The sequence below is a fragment of the Coenobita brevimanus genome, chromosome 30 (genome assembly GCF_032717465.1).
Source record: "Coenobita brevimanus isolate Jiangsu-jjx chromosome 30, ASM3271746v2, whole genome shotgun sequence".
Taxonomy (NCBI): Eukaryota; Metazoa; Arthropoda; class Malacostraca; order Decapoda; family Coenobitidae; genus Coenobita; species Coenobita brevimanus.
Window position 1 is genome coordinate 9462630 of NC_136983.1, and position 17524 is coordinate 9480153.

General features: G+C 41.3%; 1 non-coding gene across 1 annotated transcript; it reads left to right on the forward strand.

Moving 5' to 3' along the window:
- Nucleotides 1-11110: 11110 nt before the first annotated feature.
- Nucleotides 11111-11229, forward strand: LOC145395341 (5S ribosomal RNA). Its single transcript, XR_013896584.1, has one exon. It is a non-coding gene; the product is annotated as a 5S ribosomal RNA (ribosomal RNA).
- Nucleotides 11230-17524: the final 6295 nt, after the last annotated feature.

The following is a 17524-nucleotide window of genomic DNA, read 5'->3' on the forward strand; positions in this document are numbered from 1 at the left end:
AAAAAATCGGACTGGAGAGATGTTACTAGTGGTGTGTCGCAGGGTTCAGTACTGTGTCCTATTCTGTTTCTAATACACAGTACATAAAAGATATAGACAAAGGTTTAAATTGTAAAATAACCAAATTCCTGATGATACTAAAACTGGTAACAAAGCAGACACATCTTTATAGAGGCAGGCAATACAGAGTGACCTCGATCGACTGTTTAATTGGGCCCAAACCAGGCAGATGGACTTTAATATTAGTAAATACAAAGTGCCAAACACTGGAAATAAAAATGGAAATGCCAGTTACACCATGAATATCATTCAACTAGATAATATCAGTCATGAAAAAGACTTAGGAATTATTATAGCAAATGATCTTAAACCAAGCAAACAGTGTATGGAGACTGTTAAGAAAACCAACAAATTAATTGGATTTACTGGGAGGGCGTTTGAATATAAATCCCATAATATATATAATTCTCTAGTTCACCCACATTTAGAGTATTGTGTCAAGTTCTGGTTACCTTATTACAAAAAAAGATATAGAGAAACTTGAAACAGTGAAATTCTGGGTGACCAAAATGATACCTAACCTAAGAAATAAACCATACGAGAAGCGTTTAGAAGCCCTGAATCTCTTCACCTTAATTAAACGGGGATTACGAGGAGATTTAATTCAAGTATTGAAAATATTCAAAGGGCACGATAACATGGCCGTTGATAAATACTTCACAGTAGATCACTCGAATTATACTAGAGGCAATGGTCACAAAATAACTGGCAAACGATTCCAGTCGCATGAAGCTAAGTATTTCTTCTTATATAGAGTTGTAAATGTATGGAACAAATTACCCAACAATGTAGTAAATTGTGATACAATACTAATCTTTAAAGGTCGCTTGGATAAGTATCTGTCGTTTAACCCCCAGCTTATTACGTTTACTCTTGAAAGTAATACTGTACTTGGGTATATGTACACTCACGATTATTAATCTCTGACCAGAGATGCGTGGCGGGCAGTGTTATGACCAAACACGAGCCACGCATTCGAACACAGCCTCTGCACTACTGGGCGGGGCAAAGAGCAGGTGATCTGAAGCGTTCTGCTCTTCATACCTTCGATATTACCATATTCTTGTGGTTTCTCCTCCATAATATAATAACCTGTGTTTATTGACAGGAACCGATATTTCTTCAATCATTCTGCAATTTAGCAATTTCCAAGAAGTAAAAACAACATGTGCCACTATATGTGGGTATTGGCATTATATATCCGTAATAATTATTTATGAATTAACGGCATTAACTGGCACACATTTTGACCGCAGGGGACATGCAACTAAGCCGTCACGTAGGAATAGGGCAACCATTCCCACTGGATGGCAACAGCATAGATATATATTCCTCAGTACAACGGCGATGCGTCCGTGCGGTCGCCATCTTGGAGCGGTCATGCATGTAATAGTGGGGCTTGTTTTAGAGTGTATTTAGATTATGAAAATGAATGTTGTGGTGGAGGTGGTGATGGTGGTTATTGTAGTGGTAATGGTGGTTGTTGCACTGGTGGCGGTGGTGGTTGTTGTTGTGGTGGTGTTATTGTTACGGTTGTTGCTGTGGTGGTTATTGTGGTTGTTGTTGTTGTGATGGTGGTTGTTGTTGTGGTGGTGGTTTTGTTGTGGTGATTGTTGTGGTTGTTATTGTGATTGTTGCTGTGGTGGTTATTGTTGTGGTTGTTGTTGTGATGGTGGTTGTTGTGGTGGTTGTTGTTGTAGTGACGGTAGTTGTTGTGATGGTGGTGGTTGTTTTTGTGGTTGTTGGTGGGTGGTGGTTATTGTTGTGGTGGTGGTTATTGTTGTGGTTGTGGTTATTGTTGTGATGGTAGTGGTTGATGTGCTGGTGGTTGTGGTGATAGTGGTGGGTGTTTTTGTGATGGTAGTGATTGTTGTTGTGGTGGTGATTGTTGTTGTAGTTGTGGGTGTGGGTGTTGTTGCTGTTATGGTGGTTGTGGTGGTGGATGTGGTGCTGGTTGTTGTTGTTGTTGTTGTGTTGGTGGTGGTGGTGGTGGTTGTTGTGGTGGTTGCTGTGGTGGTGGCTGTTATGGTGGTGGCTGTTGTTGTGGTGGTAATGGTTGTGGTTCCTGGTTCATCTGAAACGTGAACTCGGTGGACAACAAGCTTAAATTTCCCTTCTGCAACCGACCATCCTCCTTTCGTAGGATAGGGACGCAGCTGAGAGATGTTTGCATAACCAGACAGTTGACCCGCTTGTGCTATCAGTGTCACCATAGATACATTCCGACGCTTTCTACACCCAAAAGCAGCACAGTGCTGTTGCATTTCTTGGTAAACAGTGGTCAGCTTTGACTATCGTCAGGAACACGATATCGTCTGCCTCGACCGTTCCACGATGACGGCCGCGCAGACGCATCTAAAGTAGTGTCATGCGGCATCTAGGCTTATTTATATCTATGGGCAACGGGGCCTGTTATCACTAGAGAATAACATTCAGTTCCAAGCAGTAGTAATGGTTAAATTTTGTCAATGATATAAGTATTATGAGGCATTCTTTCTAAGAATATGTCGTGTGAATGCCAGCTGCTGTGGCAATCGTGGATATTTCTCTGCAATAACCTACCAACATCTCGGTTAAAGGCTCGTCTCAAGAAAAGGTCAGTGAAATAAAAAACAGATTAATAAAACACAGTATGAAATTCAGATATCATCACGCACTCATTACGGACTAATAATAACAGCTATAACCAAAAATGTCTATTTCTTACCATGTATAGAGCACTTGAGAAAGTCTATCTATCTATCTATCTATAGCCCGACGCCCTAATCCCGCAAAGGGTGGCCGCAGACAAAACGCCTCCAAGTCGCTGTCACCCACCATTTGACTACCCTCCCCCCAACTCACCCCCCCCTCCCTCATATACCTCTCAACTCCATCCCTCCACCTCATCCTCGGTCTACCTCTCCCTCTCCCTCCACCTCACCTACATACACCCTCTTAGTCAGTCTTTCATTCTCCATTCTCTTCACATGTCCAAACCACCTCAGTGTATTTCTCCTAATCTTCTCAACCACATCCACATCCACCCCACAACGTTCCTTCACTTCTTCATTCGTCAACCTGTCCCTCCACCACTCCACATGCTCCTCTCAAGTAACTCATTTCCACTGCTCTCACTTTTAATTTGTTCCCTTCTTGCAAGGTCCATGCCTCGCTTCCATACGTCAGGGTAGGGATCACAATACTATCATGCAGTGACTTTTTAACTTCCATACTCACCTCCCTATTTCTCATCACTGCTTTCAGTGTACCAACAACCTTCCTTCCCTGCTGTACCCTTTCACGCACTTCATCCCCCAAAGTTCCATCCTTACTCATCACACTACCCAAGTACTTGAATGCACGCACTCTCATTCTCCATATCCTCACCATCCAACCTCACTGCACACTCTGTGACTTCATTCCTCTCAAACACCATAACTTTGCTTTTGTTTACATTAACTTTCAGATTCCTCCTCCTACACATTGTCCCAAATTCATTCACCAAACCTTGCAACTCCCATTCATCTTCACTCAACAGTACTGTATCATCAGCAAACAGCAACACCGGAAGCTTCCAAATCTCACCCTCATTCATTAGAGCCACCCCCACATCCACTGCCCTACCCTGCACCTCCTTTACAACCCCATCCATGTATATATTAAACAGCCATGGAGACATCACACAACCCTGTTTCAGTCCCACATTGAGATCAAAGAACTCACTCAGCTTACCATCCACTTGCACCGTAGGCCTAGCTCCCTGTTACATACTCTTCACAGCATTCAACAATTTCTCCTCCACTCCATATAGTCTTAATACCTTCCACATACCTTGCCTATCTATTCTGTCATAAGCTTTCTCCAAGTCCATGAAGGCAGCATACACTTTCCTTCCCTTCTCTAGATACTTCTCCACTGAACATCTTAGAACAAATATCTGATCTACACACCCTTTTCCCTTCCTAAATCCCCCTTGTTCTTCTCCAACTAGCTCCTCTGTCATATGCCTAACCCTATCAATGAGTATTCTACCATATATTTTACCAGTCACACTAAGTAGGCAAATACCCCTATGGTTACCACATACTTCTCTCTCCCTTTTTCCTTTGTATAAAGGAACAATTATACCTGATTTCCAGTCCTCTGGAACCCTTCCCTCTTCCCAAGCCAATCTACACAACTTCCATATCCACTCCACAACAATCTCACCCCCATACCTACTGTAAGCATTTCACCACACACTCCATCAATTCCTGGGGCCTTTCCCGACTTAATCTTCTTCATCGCTTCCACTACTTCCGCCCTACTGATCTCTTTCTCCCTCCTCTCATCTCTTCTTCTCCCAGCCATTCCCCAACCACTTATACTCGCACTGCTCTCACTCTCTACATTCAACAAAGTAGTTGAGAAAGTAATATACCGTAATATGTGAAACAAAAGTGTTTCAGTGATGCTTAGAAAATGATTCACTGAAGCACATTTTCTGGAACGATGGTTGAGTGTGTCTGACTGTGTATCCTACGCCTGGCCACGACTTTGGCTTACTCTCTGGTCAGAGATTAGTGATCATGAGTGTACATATACAGTATATATATATATATATATATATATATATATATATATATATATATATATATATATATATATATATATATATATATATATATATATATTCTCTCTCTCTCTTTTCTCTCTCTCTCTCTCTCTCTCTCTCTCTCTCTCTCTCTCAGAGTGAGGATCAATTTATGAAATGCAATTTATAGTATAAACACAGACTAGGATATACACAGATAGCCCTGAGTTAATGGTCACTGCTCTTACTTTCGACCTGTGATGGACTGCGGATCACTTAGGGTTCCTGTTAATTAAGTGACCACCATCGGGATTTTTTTTTATGTGCCATTTGAAATTCGTGTACTTGTCCCATATGGGAAAGTTTCTTGTCTCAGTGGAGAGAATGGAGCTGGGGCCTGATGAACTGTTGCCTACCTTAAAAACCACAGGCAAGGCTGCCGCACAACCCCTGACCATCCACATCGTGCACAGTGCAATTTCCACGCTATGTCTACAGATGCCTCTTTAACTTAACGTACCCTTGCATGTGGTGCCTTAGTTATTTATTATTTGATTATTCATTTTACTTTACTACTTTCTCTTTCAGGTTATTTAGACTGGTAGCTAATGGATAAAGTATTATAGAATGTAGTTTTTCCCTTTCAGTCTTTCATATGAAATTTCCATGTCAGTTTTTCCATGTTGCATGGTGTTTTTTCTCACTTTTTCCTGCCAGTTTTAACTGCAAGGTTTGGAGGCGGGGGGAGCCTCCTTGCTTTACTATCCTTATCCTTTAGCATGTAGAGTTAGATCTTGTAGTCATAATCTACTCTGTAACAAGCAGCCTGAAAGGACAATAAGGTCTGTTGCTGTTTGATTCCATTGTAATTCTTTGACATATGGTCAGCTTAGTTTATCCTTGTGGATGCAATATCTCCTGAACCTCTCAGCGGATTTCGTCCAGACTTTTGTTGGTGATACTTTATAAACGGAAAAAGAACTGATATGGTCAGCACTGTCGTGGAAGTTGTATGGCAAGTCGGTGCGCAAGGCTCGGCGGAGGCATACCGAGCAAGACTTTATGTCGACAGCTTGGGGTCCGAGTTCTCAGCACATCACTTGCTTCCTTTAGACTATGAGATTGCGATAGTATTTGTAGGCTCATGAAAGCTATAATCAATCCGTTCAGTCCGATAAACATATTTTGATATGGGGATAACCATCTGGTAATAGTAAGATTACATTGTAAAATATGACATTGGACTGAATCGGTTAAGGACATGAGGCACAGAGTATAAAGTATTGCCTGTGGGATGGAGCAGAGAATTTTAACGGCTGGACAATGAGAGAATAAATAAGTAGTCCACTTCTTTAGGTGATTGTTTTCATCTGATGGACCTGGGACACTCCCACAACTTAAATATTTTGTTGTGGCTACTTGAAAATTGATGAGCCTTAGATGTGAGATAGAAATTAACCTGTTTAATTATTAACCAAGCCGACCTTCCAGTCAAACTATGCTTGGTCATCAGGTGAGTTGAAAAGATTGACATCTTCAAATCAGAACATTCATTGGAATAAAGGATCACAGCAATGATGATAATGATGATGATGATGATGATCATGTTCATGATTATTCCTGGGCATGAGATGGTAAGATATTAAATTGCTGTCATTGTCTGTACTCTTTGGTCCCATTCTGCATATGCAGTACTGTAATTTTTTCAACATAAACTAGATATGCATACTGTATAATTATATCTATCTATCTATATCTATCCATCTATCCATATCTATCTATCTGTCCATCTATCTATCTATCTATCTATATCTATCTATCTATCTATCTATCTATCTATATATATATATATATATATATATATATATATATATATATATATATATATATATATATATAGCCTAATTAGATATGAAAGTATTTTTCTTTTTTGAGGATATATGTTACAAATATGCATGCAAATTGATGTGTTCTACAGAAGAAAAAAACACGGACGTATAAAAAGAAGGCATGCACGAAACTTACCTTTTGCATTTAAAAAGTATTTATTAAATGAGGACAGTCATTAAAAATAGTAATTAGTCATTAAACCGTGGATTGCGAGCCATAGCTCAGGCTGGGTAGCGTCACGTTGCGAGCCACAGCTCAGGCTGTGCTGGCCATGAATCACCATTAACAACTCGACCCCCACGCAAACTTACGCATGGCACTACGCAAAGACGGAGAGAGATTTTTTTTCTTTTCACCAGGAAAAACTTTTTTCCTTCATTTTTTTGCGCACCAGGGGGTGGGATAAAACAAGGTACAGTAATTGTGCAATCCACGGGTTAAGAGGTCATTTTGTTATTAAAAATAGTTACTAAAGTAGCCTCTAAAAATATACATTCAGCCAGTCATGATGTCACCACTATTCATAGGAAGGCCACTCACACTGCAGCTTAGCCGATACGATGTCTATATCAGACAGCCCCGTCCATCACGGCACATTTAGCCACATTTCCTCATATTTCTGTATTTGGTAACGTTTAATATACGTTTAGATGAAAATATTCTCTCTCTCTCTCTCTCTCTCTCTCTCTCTCTCTCTCTCTCTCTCTCTCTCTCACACACACACACACACACACACACACACACGCCATCTCGTCTCATACTGTTATTGGATGCGAGATGTCGGAAATAAAAAAATAAGAGTCACAACCAGATGATAAAAAATCCCCAATGACTACTCCTCTGATGGCACCCGGTTCTGTCACTTGCCTCTCTCACAGTCTATATTGCCTGCGAGACGTGAGGCCTCGACGAAAAGCTCTCTTGGTATTTCTTTCCCTACTCTGTTCGTCCTCTCCCTCCATATCTTTGTTTCTATACATCTATCCGCATGTTTATATGTATCTGTCTGTTTGTCTGTCTGCTTGTCTGTGTGTCTGTCTGTTAATCTATTACTTCACTCTCCAGCCTGTGAAGAATGCGACCTCTGCCAAAAGATTGGTAGGAATGTCTATTTCTGCACCATGTGAATATGTTGTATGTATGTATATATATATATATATATATATATATATATATATATATATATATATATATATATATATATATATATATATATATATATATATATGTATGTATATCTGTCTATCTATGTCTGCCTGTCTGCCTGTCTGTTTCTATCTGTTTACCTGTCTATTCATCTGTCTGTCTACTTGTTAATCTTGTTATTGCCTCTCATTCCATCTTGTGACCGTTGCGACCTCGAAGAAAAGATCTTTAGGATCATTTATTTCTCTACCGTTATGCATGTGTGTATGTATATATGTTGCCTGGAACCGCATTCTGTGAGGGGTTCCCCAGACGAAAACAATCTCCAGGTATTTCTACTCGCACACAACCTCTCCCACAACAAACTACCTGTGCAATATGTAAGGCACACTAGCAAACCAAAGTTTCGACCCACTCACAAATCGTAACTCAGGCTGGATGGACGTCGTAGCCAGGGATACACATCTAACGAAAACATGCTGCCAGTTATGAAGGTGACAGTTGGAAGTTTGCTATAGTACACGAAAAACAATTCACGATGACCCCTTTAGTGTATAATGTTCTGAACCATCAATAACAGATCGTTCTGTGTGAAACCCTGACTGCGACGTCCTTTGCGTCAGGTGGTGGAGGTAGGGGATAAGCAAACCCATGGTTCACGACTGTATGTGATGAGAATTAGATATCATAAGCATACACAAACTGTAATGAAGAAAGGATGCCAAGAAGCCTGTAAAGGTGACGGTAATACATTGCAGAGATATGCTTTTGGGCAGTAAATAATTTACTGCAGCTGGCTTTAACGTTGCTACTGAATACTTATACTTTTGTGGTCTTATTCACGTCACCTAAGTCTCTTATACCTGATTCTTCTCTCTCAATTTTTTTCCAGTCATCACCAATCGGTTTTATTCATCTGAGTGCGTCAAGGGAGGCTGTAAGTGTTTATATCGGTCCCGTTAACCGTTTCATGGATGGAGCTGCTCTAATAGTCTCTTCAGTTAACTCTAAGCGAATTTTGGATGCGCAGTCATCCTCAGGAGTGACTTGGCCAGTCATTTACACTTTAAGTGTCTTTACGTGGAAGGTACTTCGTTTTAGTTCCTTAAGGATTTTAACAAGCCAAGGTGTTTCACCAATGCAAAGCCCCACATGGACTCACATCATCCTAGAAACTTCTGTACTACTTTTATTCTGGCAGCGAGCTTTAGGTGCTAAGGAGGTATCTTAGTATCTCTTCCTCACGAATGTATTTTCGCAAATAGCACGTTACTATTCTCTTGTACTCCTGTATATGTATCAATAGCATTTTATGTGGCTATCATGAAGTATATACTGTACAGTATGTCAGTCAAGAGCGCATAAACATTAAGTATGCAGCCGTGCTTTGTGGTGGTGCTGGTGAAGGTGTTGGAAACGGTGCTGCTGATGGGAATGCTGATAATTACGAGAAAACGTATTTGCACTCGGTTGCTAAGGACAGCCAAAACACACAGTAGAAAAATATTAACTTATCCTTTGATGATGATGATGATGTCATCATCCACAGCTGTACCTGTAACTGCAGCAGTGTTTATGAAATACACTACTGGACTGGTCCTTCTCCGTGGAGGGAGAACGACATTCTGAGTTAATCCATCCCCAAGTTTACGAAGTACGAATGGGGACGGGGTGTCTGTGGTGAGAGCGACGGAAGTGAAAATGGAAGTGTTGTAATGTCAATGTGTGTGTCAGAGTCCCTAGATGCCATCGGAATGAATAGGCCAGGCGTAACCATGTGCAAGGATATGAAAGTACATTCTGTCAACACCCATAGTATATGTCCACCACAACTTGGGCTTCGCATATTAACTCAAGATACGAAAATATCACGAGACAAGGACGGTACCACTTCACCACCAAAGCTCCCATTATTTATACCATCGACAGCAATAGCCCTGCCACCGATAGTGCTTCTCTTACCACGGACTTGAAACTTAAGATGATACATCTTAAGTTATTGTTGTGGCGCTGGGCTACTCTGAACGAGAGTCCGACGTACTTAATGCAGGCAGAAGTTGCCCTTCTCAAGCATCCAACATTCCCCACTTGGGGAACATAGATGGCTCTGAGGAGAAGTTTCGTTTAACCGTCCAGTTATATCGGTACCAGAAGATGAAGATATCCTCTTCCAATATCCGACAGAATTGAATTTTGGAAAAATATAACAATGAGAGGCAGGTGTTTCTGATTTAAAAAACATTTTTCAGAGTCAGAGGAGAAAGAAACATGACAGGCGATAGGACTTTTCCTGGCGATAGTTCTAGTTGGTTATAAAAATCAATAAAGCATTGTCCAACCAACCGTTGGTACCAGGCTTGGTCCTTCCCCAGTGTCTATCTAAATATTCCAAGTTCCTGCTGACACCCTCAAGTGCACATATGCTCTCTCTCTCTCTCTCTCTCTCTCTCTCTCTCTCTCACACACACACACACACACACACACACACACACACACACACACACACACACACACACACACACACAATCCAGAATATACACAAATAGTGACATATCTCGTTCTGAATAGCGAAGATAATTTTCTCCCAAACGGTTATCAGTGACACAGTTCAATCTCTTACCGAGCCGTGGAATAATCTGATGCTTGGCAGTCTCGTGATTACACACACACACACAGATATATATATATATATATATATATATATATATATATATATATATATATATACAGTATATTGTTACTTGTGAAAGAATATATAATTATATTTTTTTGTGTATATTGTGCATGTACTGTATGTATAGTGCGTGCGTGTTGCTAGGTGTGTGTGTGTGTGTGTGTGTGTGTGCCGATGCTCTGTGTGCGCTAGCATCTATGCACATGCACTCACTTCATGTTGTTGCCTGTTCGGTGCATACACATTTATTTGGCGTCGAGAGAGGGAGTGTTTGGACTGGAGATCGGAGAGGGAGGAGAAGCAGCATTTTGTGCGTTGCATATATTTCTGAACATCTTTTCACTTCGTATTAGCATCCCGTCGCAAGTATTAGTATTACTGTACTATGATTCTTTGTGGCAGTTGAGTGCAGTTATCTCTTTTTTTGTATGATTTTATTTCTTTTGTTTAGCAAGTTTGTTCCCAGACTTTTGTGATTATTCAGGGTATAATCAGGTTACTTGTTTTTATCATTCTTTTGTGTTCCATTGTCTCATTGTTAATATTGTAAATATTATTAGCTTGCATTATATTAGGTATTTTTCATTGTGTTTATTTTGCCCTTGCTAACGTCAGCTAGTTTTATTTACTTTCGCACCTGTGTTGCGAGATTGGAGTTAGTTTTTTTTTTTATTACTTAAATATTTGTTCAGTTCTCTTTTCACTTTGTTTTCCTCAGTTTTTACGTGGTCAGATTTAGTTATCTTGTGTTGTCTACTCCCATCTCGTAACAATATATAAATATATCCAACGGCCATACCACGTTGAGTACACCGCTTCCCGTCCGATCAGCGAAGTTAAGCAACGTTGGGTTTGTTTAGTACTTGGATGGGTGACCGCCTGGGAACACCAGATGCTGTTGGCATAACGTTCTCCCTACGTGTCAAGTGGGGTTGGTGGAGGATTAGTGCCCCTCCCTGTAAAACAACTCTTAAGCCCTTGGCCACCCCGTTTGGGATACGTGGCGTCTGGCAATGAATGAATGAATATATATATATATGTATGTATGTAACATACATATATAGAATACTTCCCCAGTATTCTCTGCTTGTCGTAAGAGGAGACTAAAAGGGACACTTTCATCTACATTCTTTTTGCTGTCTCTCCCTTGTTCTTTGTCTGTCCTAACCCTCTGCATATTGTTTTCTTTTAGTTAATTTCCTCTCTCCACTGTCTGGTTCCTGTGAGCCACTGGTATTGGCTCCAGGGTAAAATATTTTTCTCCCAATGAACTCCTGATGAACTCTGGTTATGAAGCAATGGTCCTTAGTTCCGTGCAGCCCCTAAGTGGCCGGGGGATGCTAAGAATCCCACAGTGTAGGAATAAGTTTATATATAAAAACAGAACCTTAAGAATAGGAAAATGGAATGTTCGAACTCTCAATCAGGCTGGTAAAATGGAAAAACTTATTTCAGTGTTCAAAGAATACGATATAGATATTTGTGCTCCTACAGAAACGAAGTTGACTGGAGTTGATAAAATGAATTTGGAAGATGGTATTACTTTCTTGGTTTCTGATAGAAGTGATGGAAATCATTACCAAGGAGTAGGCTTCCTGTTGAGTAGAGATGCCTTCATGGCACTGTGTGAGTTAGAGCCAATTAATGAGCACTTGCTTTATGCACGTTTAAAATCTGACCATGGTAGTATCAGTATGGTGGTAGGGTACGCTCCGACAAATAAGGCTGCTGATGAAATGAAGGATGACTTTTATGAGAAGCTGCAGGATGTAGTGAACAGTGTCGCAAGACATGATGTGTTAGTTTGCATTGTTGATTTTAATGCGATTGGTGGTAGTAGTAGGGATGGCTTTGAAGATTGTATGGGTAAGAAGGGTGTTAGTATTAGAAACGAAAATGGGGTGCGATTTGGAAGCTTTTGTTTGGCAAATGACTTATGATTGGTGGAACTATCTTTGAGCACAGAACAGTACATAAAACTACTTAGATTACACCATGTGGTAAACATTGTAATCAGATTGCCAACAATGCAATTAGCAGAAGGCATAGGAGTTATTTGCAAGAAGTTTGCATAAGGAGTGGTGCAGATAATGGTTGGGATTATCAACTTGTTGTGTCAAAGATTAAAATAAAACTTAAGAGAAACGTTAATGGTAATTGTACAGGGGGAAATAAGTATGATTTTGATGAGCTAGAAATGATGAGAACACGAAGGAAAATTTTCGGTGGGAATGTAGGAACAGGTTTCTAGTCCTTCAGACTTTGATGGAGTCCGAAGGCAATGATATTAATCAAACGTGGAGAGAGGTAAAAGAGGTTTTGCATGAGAGTGCTAAGGTTACTATTAAGAAAAAGGGAAAAGTGAGAAGGAAAACGTGGATATCAGATGAAACAAGGAATGCAATTCAGAAAATAAAAGTAGAGAAGTTAAGAAGTGGAGAACAACATGATGTTGCCCAGGTAGTTGAAATACTTAGAGCAAAGTACTGGAGTTTACATTCTGATGTAAAAAGACTCGTTAGATGTGATAAGAGGAGGCTGTATGATGAAAAGGCAACAAAGACAGAGATTAAGTAAAAATGACGGTCAGAGCACAAGAGCAGCGTATCAGACCATAAAGGAGTTAACTGCGACTGAAAAGAGAAGGAAGGAAATACCTGTACAAGACAGAAATGGTAACTTGATGACTAAAGATCTGGATATATAAGGAAGGGGGGAAATAGCATTTTGAATCTGTTCTAAATAGACCAATCCCAGCTGAAGAGGACTTTTTGCCATCCGAGAGAGATTTGCAGATAGAAACAGGGGATATAACGTTGGAAGAGGTAGCAAAATCTATAAAGGAAGTAAAGAATTTAAAGGCCCCTGGAGAGGATGGAATATTTTCTGAAATGCTAAGGTGGAAAATGTTGAGTTGATGAATGCGCTTTTGAAACTTTTTAATGTGGCTTGGAATAATGGTGGAAATCCAGAAGAGTGGAAAAATGGAGGAATCAGAAAAATACGAAAAAAAAGGGTGATTTAAGTGTGTGTGGCAATTGGAGGGGGATAACTTTGACACCTGTAGTTGCAGAAGTCTTTTCCAAAATCTTGTTGAACAGAATAGTACCAGTAATTGATAAATTTTTAAGAGAACAAGCGGGATTTAGAAAGGGTCGAGGTTGTAACGATCACATTTTTATTGTAAGGCATCTAATGCAGCAAGCTAATGAGATTAAAATGCCACTTAGTATGTGTTTTGTGGATTTTGAAAAGGCGTTTGATAGTGTTTCACGTGGAGCTACGTTGAAAATTATGAGATTCTATGATATACCAGAAAATTTTGTAAATATTGTTAGAAGCCTGCATGAAGGTACTTTTTGTAAGGTAATGGTGGGTGGTTCTTTGAGTGATCCATTTGAAGTTAGGTCAGGAGTGATTCTAGGAGGAGTTCTTTTGCCTTTGCTGTTTGTTTTGGTCATGGATTATGTTATGAGAAAGGTTGTAAGGAGGACAGGTGCAGGAATTAACTGGAAAGAAAATAAGAGGCTGATGGACTTGGACCATGCTGATGATATTGTACTGATTTGCGGAAGTATTTGCGAGATGCAGAGGGTGCTTAATTGTATGCTAGAGGAAGGAGAAAAAGTGGGATTGGTGGCCTATACGCTACTCGTACTACCTCGACCTTGCCGTTATTACCGCGACGGTGCCACATGTTGGAGGGAGGTACAGTACAACATGGCGAAAGAAACTTTAGGAGGCAACTGTACAATCACATCCTATTGCTCTTCAGCCCACACTTCATCACGCACTCAGAAATAGCAGCTGCTGTTCCCCCAGCAGGAGTTACATGATCAAGGTATTCAGAGCCTGGCTCTATAATGAAATGTTCCTCAAATTAACTTACATGGTGAATGGACAGACAACCTCATTCACCTTTTCTTTCTTCCAATGCTAATGTTTTGTCTTTTTTTCCATCAAAATACAGTGCTGTTATGTATTCCTATTTTATATGCTGAAGTCTTTGTCTGCCTGATTTTCTGGCACGTCTTACTTTTGACTTGTCAATAACTATACTCTTGTTTTCGGGGGAAACAAGTTCAGCACCCATCAGAGCGAAAGTGGCAACTGAAGGGGCACCTCAATAACACACCAAATCGATCAGCTTCTCTTGCAACCAGTTCACAGTTGATTCGCATTCGTGATATCTTAAGAATTTGGTATGCTAGTGCAGAGTTTTGCTGATGTCTGTAAGCGTCGTGCCTTGAGAGGAAATGTAGAAAAGAGTAAAATATGATTATTGAGAGAAAAGGTGACTCCCAGTGCGATGTAACAGTGAATGAAGACTGGAATTGGTGGGAGAGTTCAAATACCTGGGTACAGTGATAGAAAAGTGAGGAAAATGTGCAAAAGAAATTGAAAGTAGAGTGTCACAAGGAAGAAAAGTAGCTGGTGCAATGAAGGCCTTGATAAGAAACAGAGGCTTGAGTGTTGCAGCTGCACGAGGCTTACGTGAAGGAGTGTTAGTGCCAACTTTAACATATGGATATGAAGCTATGGTGTGGCATGAAAATGAAAAGTCAAGAGTAAGAGCATTGGAGATGGGACTGCTGAGGAATGTATGTGGAGTACAGAGGGTGGATAGGATACGAAATACTGTAATGTGATTCGTGAAAGTTACGGAGTGAGAAAGTCTATGGACACCAGAATAGAAGAGAGTGTGCTGAGATGGTATGGTCATGTGGAGAGGATGGATAACAATAGAGTGGTGAAACTGGTATATCTGAGCGAATTCGAAGGAGGGAGGAGGCGAGGTAGGCCAAGGAGAAGGTGGAGAGATATGGTGGATGAATGTGTGAGGAAGAGAGGTTTGGGAGTCGGTGTGGCTAGGGAACTGACAGGAGATCGAGCTGGCTGGATGAATGTTATGAGAAGTGCATGATCAGGGATTTCAGCATCCCTTTTTAACCCGTGCCATCCCGGCGATGTGAATTAACGTCCGCACATGATATGCAGTCATGTCCCGGCGACGTGAATTAACGCAGCAACATTGCAAGTTGCATAATTTTCACATTTTTCAAAATTATCGCCTGATTTTTGTTTCGCCCGCCTACGCATGCTTAACCTACTCGCCGCCAGGCGGATAATCCCCTAGACCCAGATTAACTCCACCAGACCCTGTGATCGTCCACTTACCTGTCAGCAGTCACCCAGGTCAGACATGGCGCGCCGTGGGCTGTCAGTCAAGGAGATACAAGTCACCCTGGATACCTTTACAGGGGATAGTGATTCCCCAATGGATGACGACACCCTCGATGTCGATTACATGCAGCCTGAGGAGGTTACCAGCAGCAGTGATGACGAGGTCCCTTCCCCAAGGAAGTCAAATATATTACAAATAGGAGGGCAGGGGACGGCCAGCCTGCACCACGTGCTGCATCTAGGCAGCAACACCTACCATCAGATGAGGACGAGGACGAGGATGAGGAAGCAGTACATGGTGGCGTATTTTCCTGGCTGGGGAAGGAAAAGATATCGCCACGTGGGACTGGGACAGACGGCACATCGCGACTGTTCCACAGGTATGTTCCTTCTATGTGTTCTGTGGCAGGAAGTAGTGGTGTGGGGATGGTTAGGGCAGCAGAAAGTGAAAGTGTTGGGGTGGGAGAGCGCAGACAGATTCGTGAAAGCGAGAGTGGTGTGGGGGAGGCAACACGTCTGCGTGGTGTTCGTGTTAGGCGTGGTGTGAGTTAGCAGAAGGTGAAAGCACTTGTCTAACATGTAAAGGGGTAATATGTTATATTGGAAGTATTATAAAAGGTAAATGATTAGATTTTGAGTTGAAAAAATAATGACGGTACCTGAAGTCACGTGGTAGCGCTATTACTATGCTCATTCTTTTCGTAAAGCATGTACATCTATAAATGCAATTGTACAACATGCAAAGGGGTAATATGTTATATTGAAAGTATTATAAAAGGTGAATAATTAGATTTCAGATGACCTGAACTCACGTGGTTACTCTATTGCTATACTCATTCTTTTCGTAAAGCATGTACATCTATAAAAGCAATTGTATAACATGTAAAGGGGTAATATGTTATATTGGAATATTATAAAAGGTGAATAATTAGATTTCGAGTGACCTGAACTCACGTGGTTACGCTATTGCTATGCTCATTCTTTTCATAATGCATGTACATCTATAAAAGCAATTGTATAACATGTAAAGGGTAATATGTTATATTAGAAACAACATCGCGACTGTTCCACAAGTATGGTCCTCCTTTAGACCCTGGGGCAGGACCTAGTGGTGTGGGAAGGGTTACGCCAGGAGAAACCGGAAGTGGTGGGCCGGAAGAGCGAGGACAGGTGCGATGTAGGGAGAGTCTTGTGGGAGCAGCAACAAGTCCATGTGCTCTTTTTGTGCAGCGTGGAGGGGAGGAGCAGCCGCTCCCTAGCACCTCATTCGACCCTCTGCATTCCCTTATTTCCTCCCCACAGCCCCAGGAAGTGGGGAAAGGAAGGAAAGGGAAGGGAAAGGGAAAAAGAAAGGGGAGAGGTAAGAGGAGTGCTAGTGGGGAAAGGGACCGCTCTGCACCTCTCCAACCTCCACCACCACCATCCCCTCCCCACCCTGAGGAACACGACGATGGGCATGTGGCTGGGGACGAAAATGTCACGTGGGATTGGGTAGATGGGAGCGACTTCACTCCCATCATTCACCCATTTACATAGGAATGGCGGTCTGGCTGCACTGCTCCCGGCATCAACGCTAGCTCCACGAGACTAGATTTTTTCAAACTTTACTTCAGGGAGCCGTTTGTTCAACAAACTGTTGAACAAACAAATCTGTTTGCAGGGAGCCAGCGCCGTGAGAGTGAGCTTCAGGGCACAACCAGCAGGCACACCCAGCAGTACGATTATCCAGTAAGCCTAGGTGAGATGTTCGTGTTCCTTGCCCTGGTGCTTTTGATGGGTATTATAAAAAAAAAATCAAATTCCGGTCTATTGGACGACTGATCCTATGACCCTAACCCCCTTTTTTGGGCAAGTGATGGGTAGGAATCGCTTCCAACAAATTCTCAGCCGCCTCCACTTTTTTGATGCTGACGATCCAGTAAATGCTAATAATACTGATAAAATGAGGAGAATTAGGCTTGTTTTTGATCACCTACGGGAAATGTTCCGCTCCTCATTTTATCCTTACAGAGACC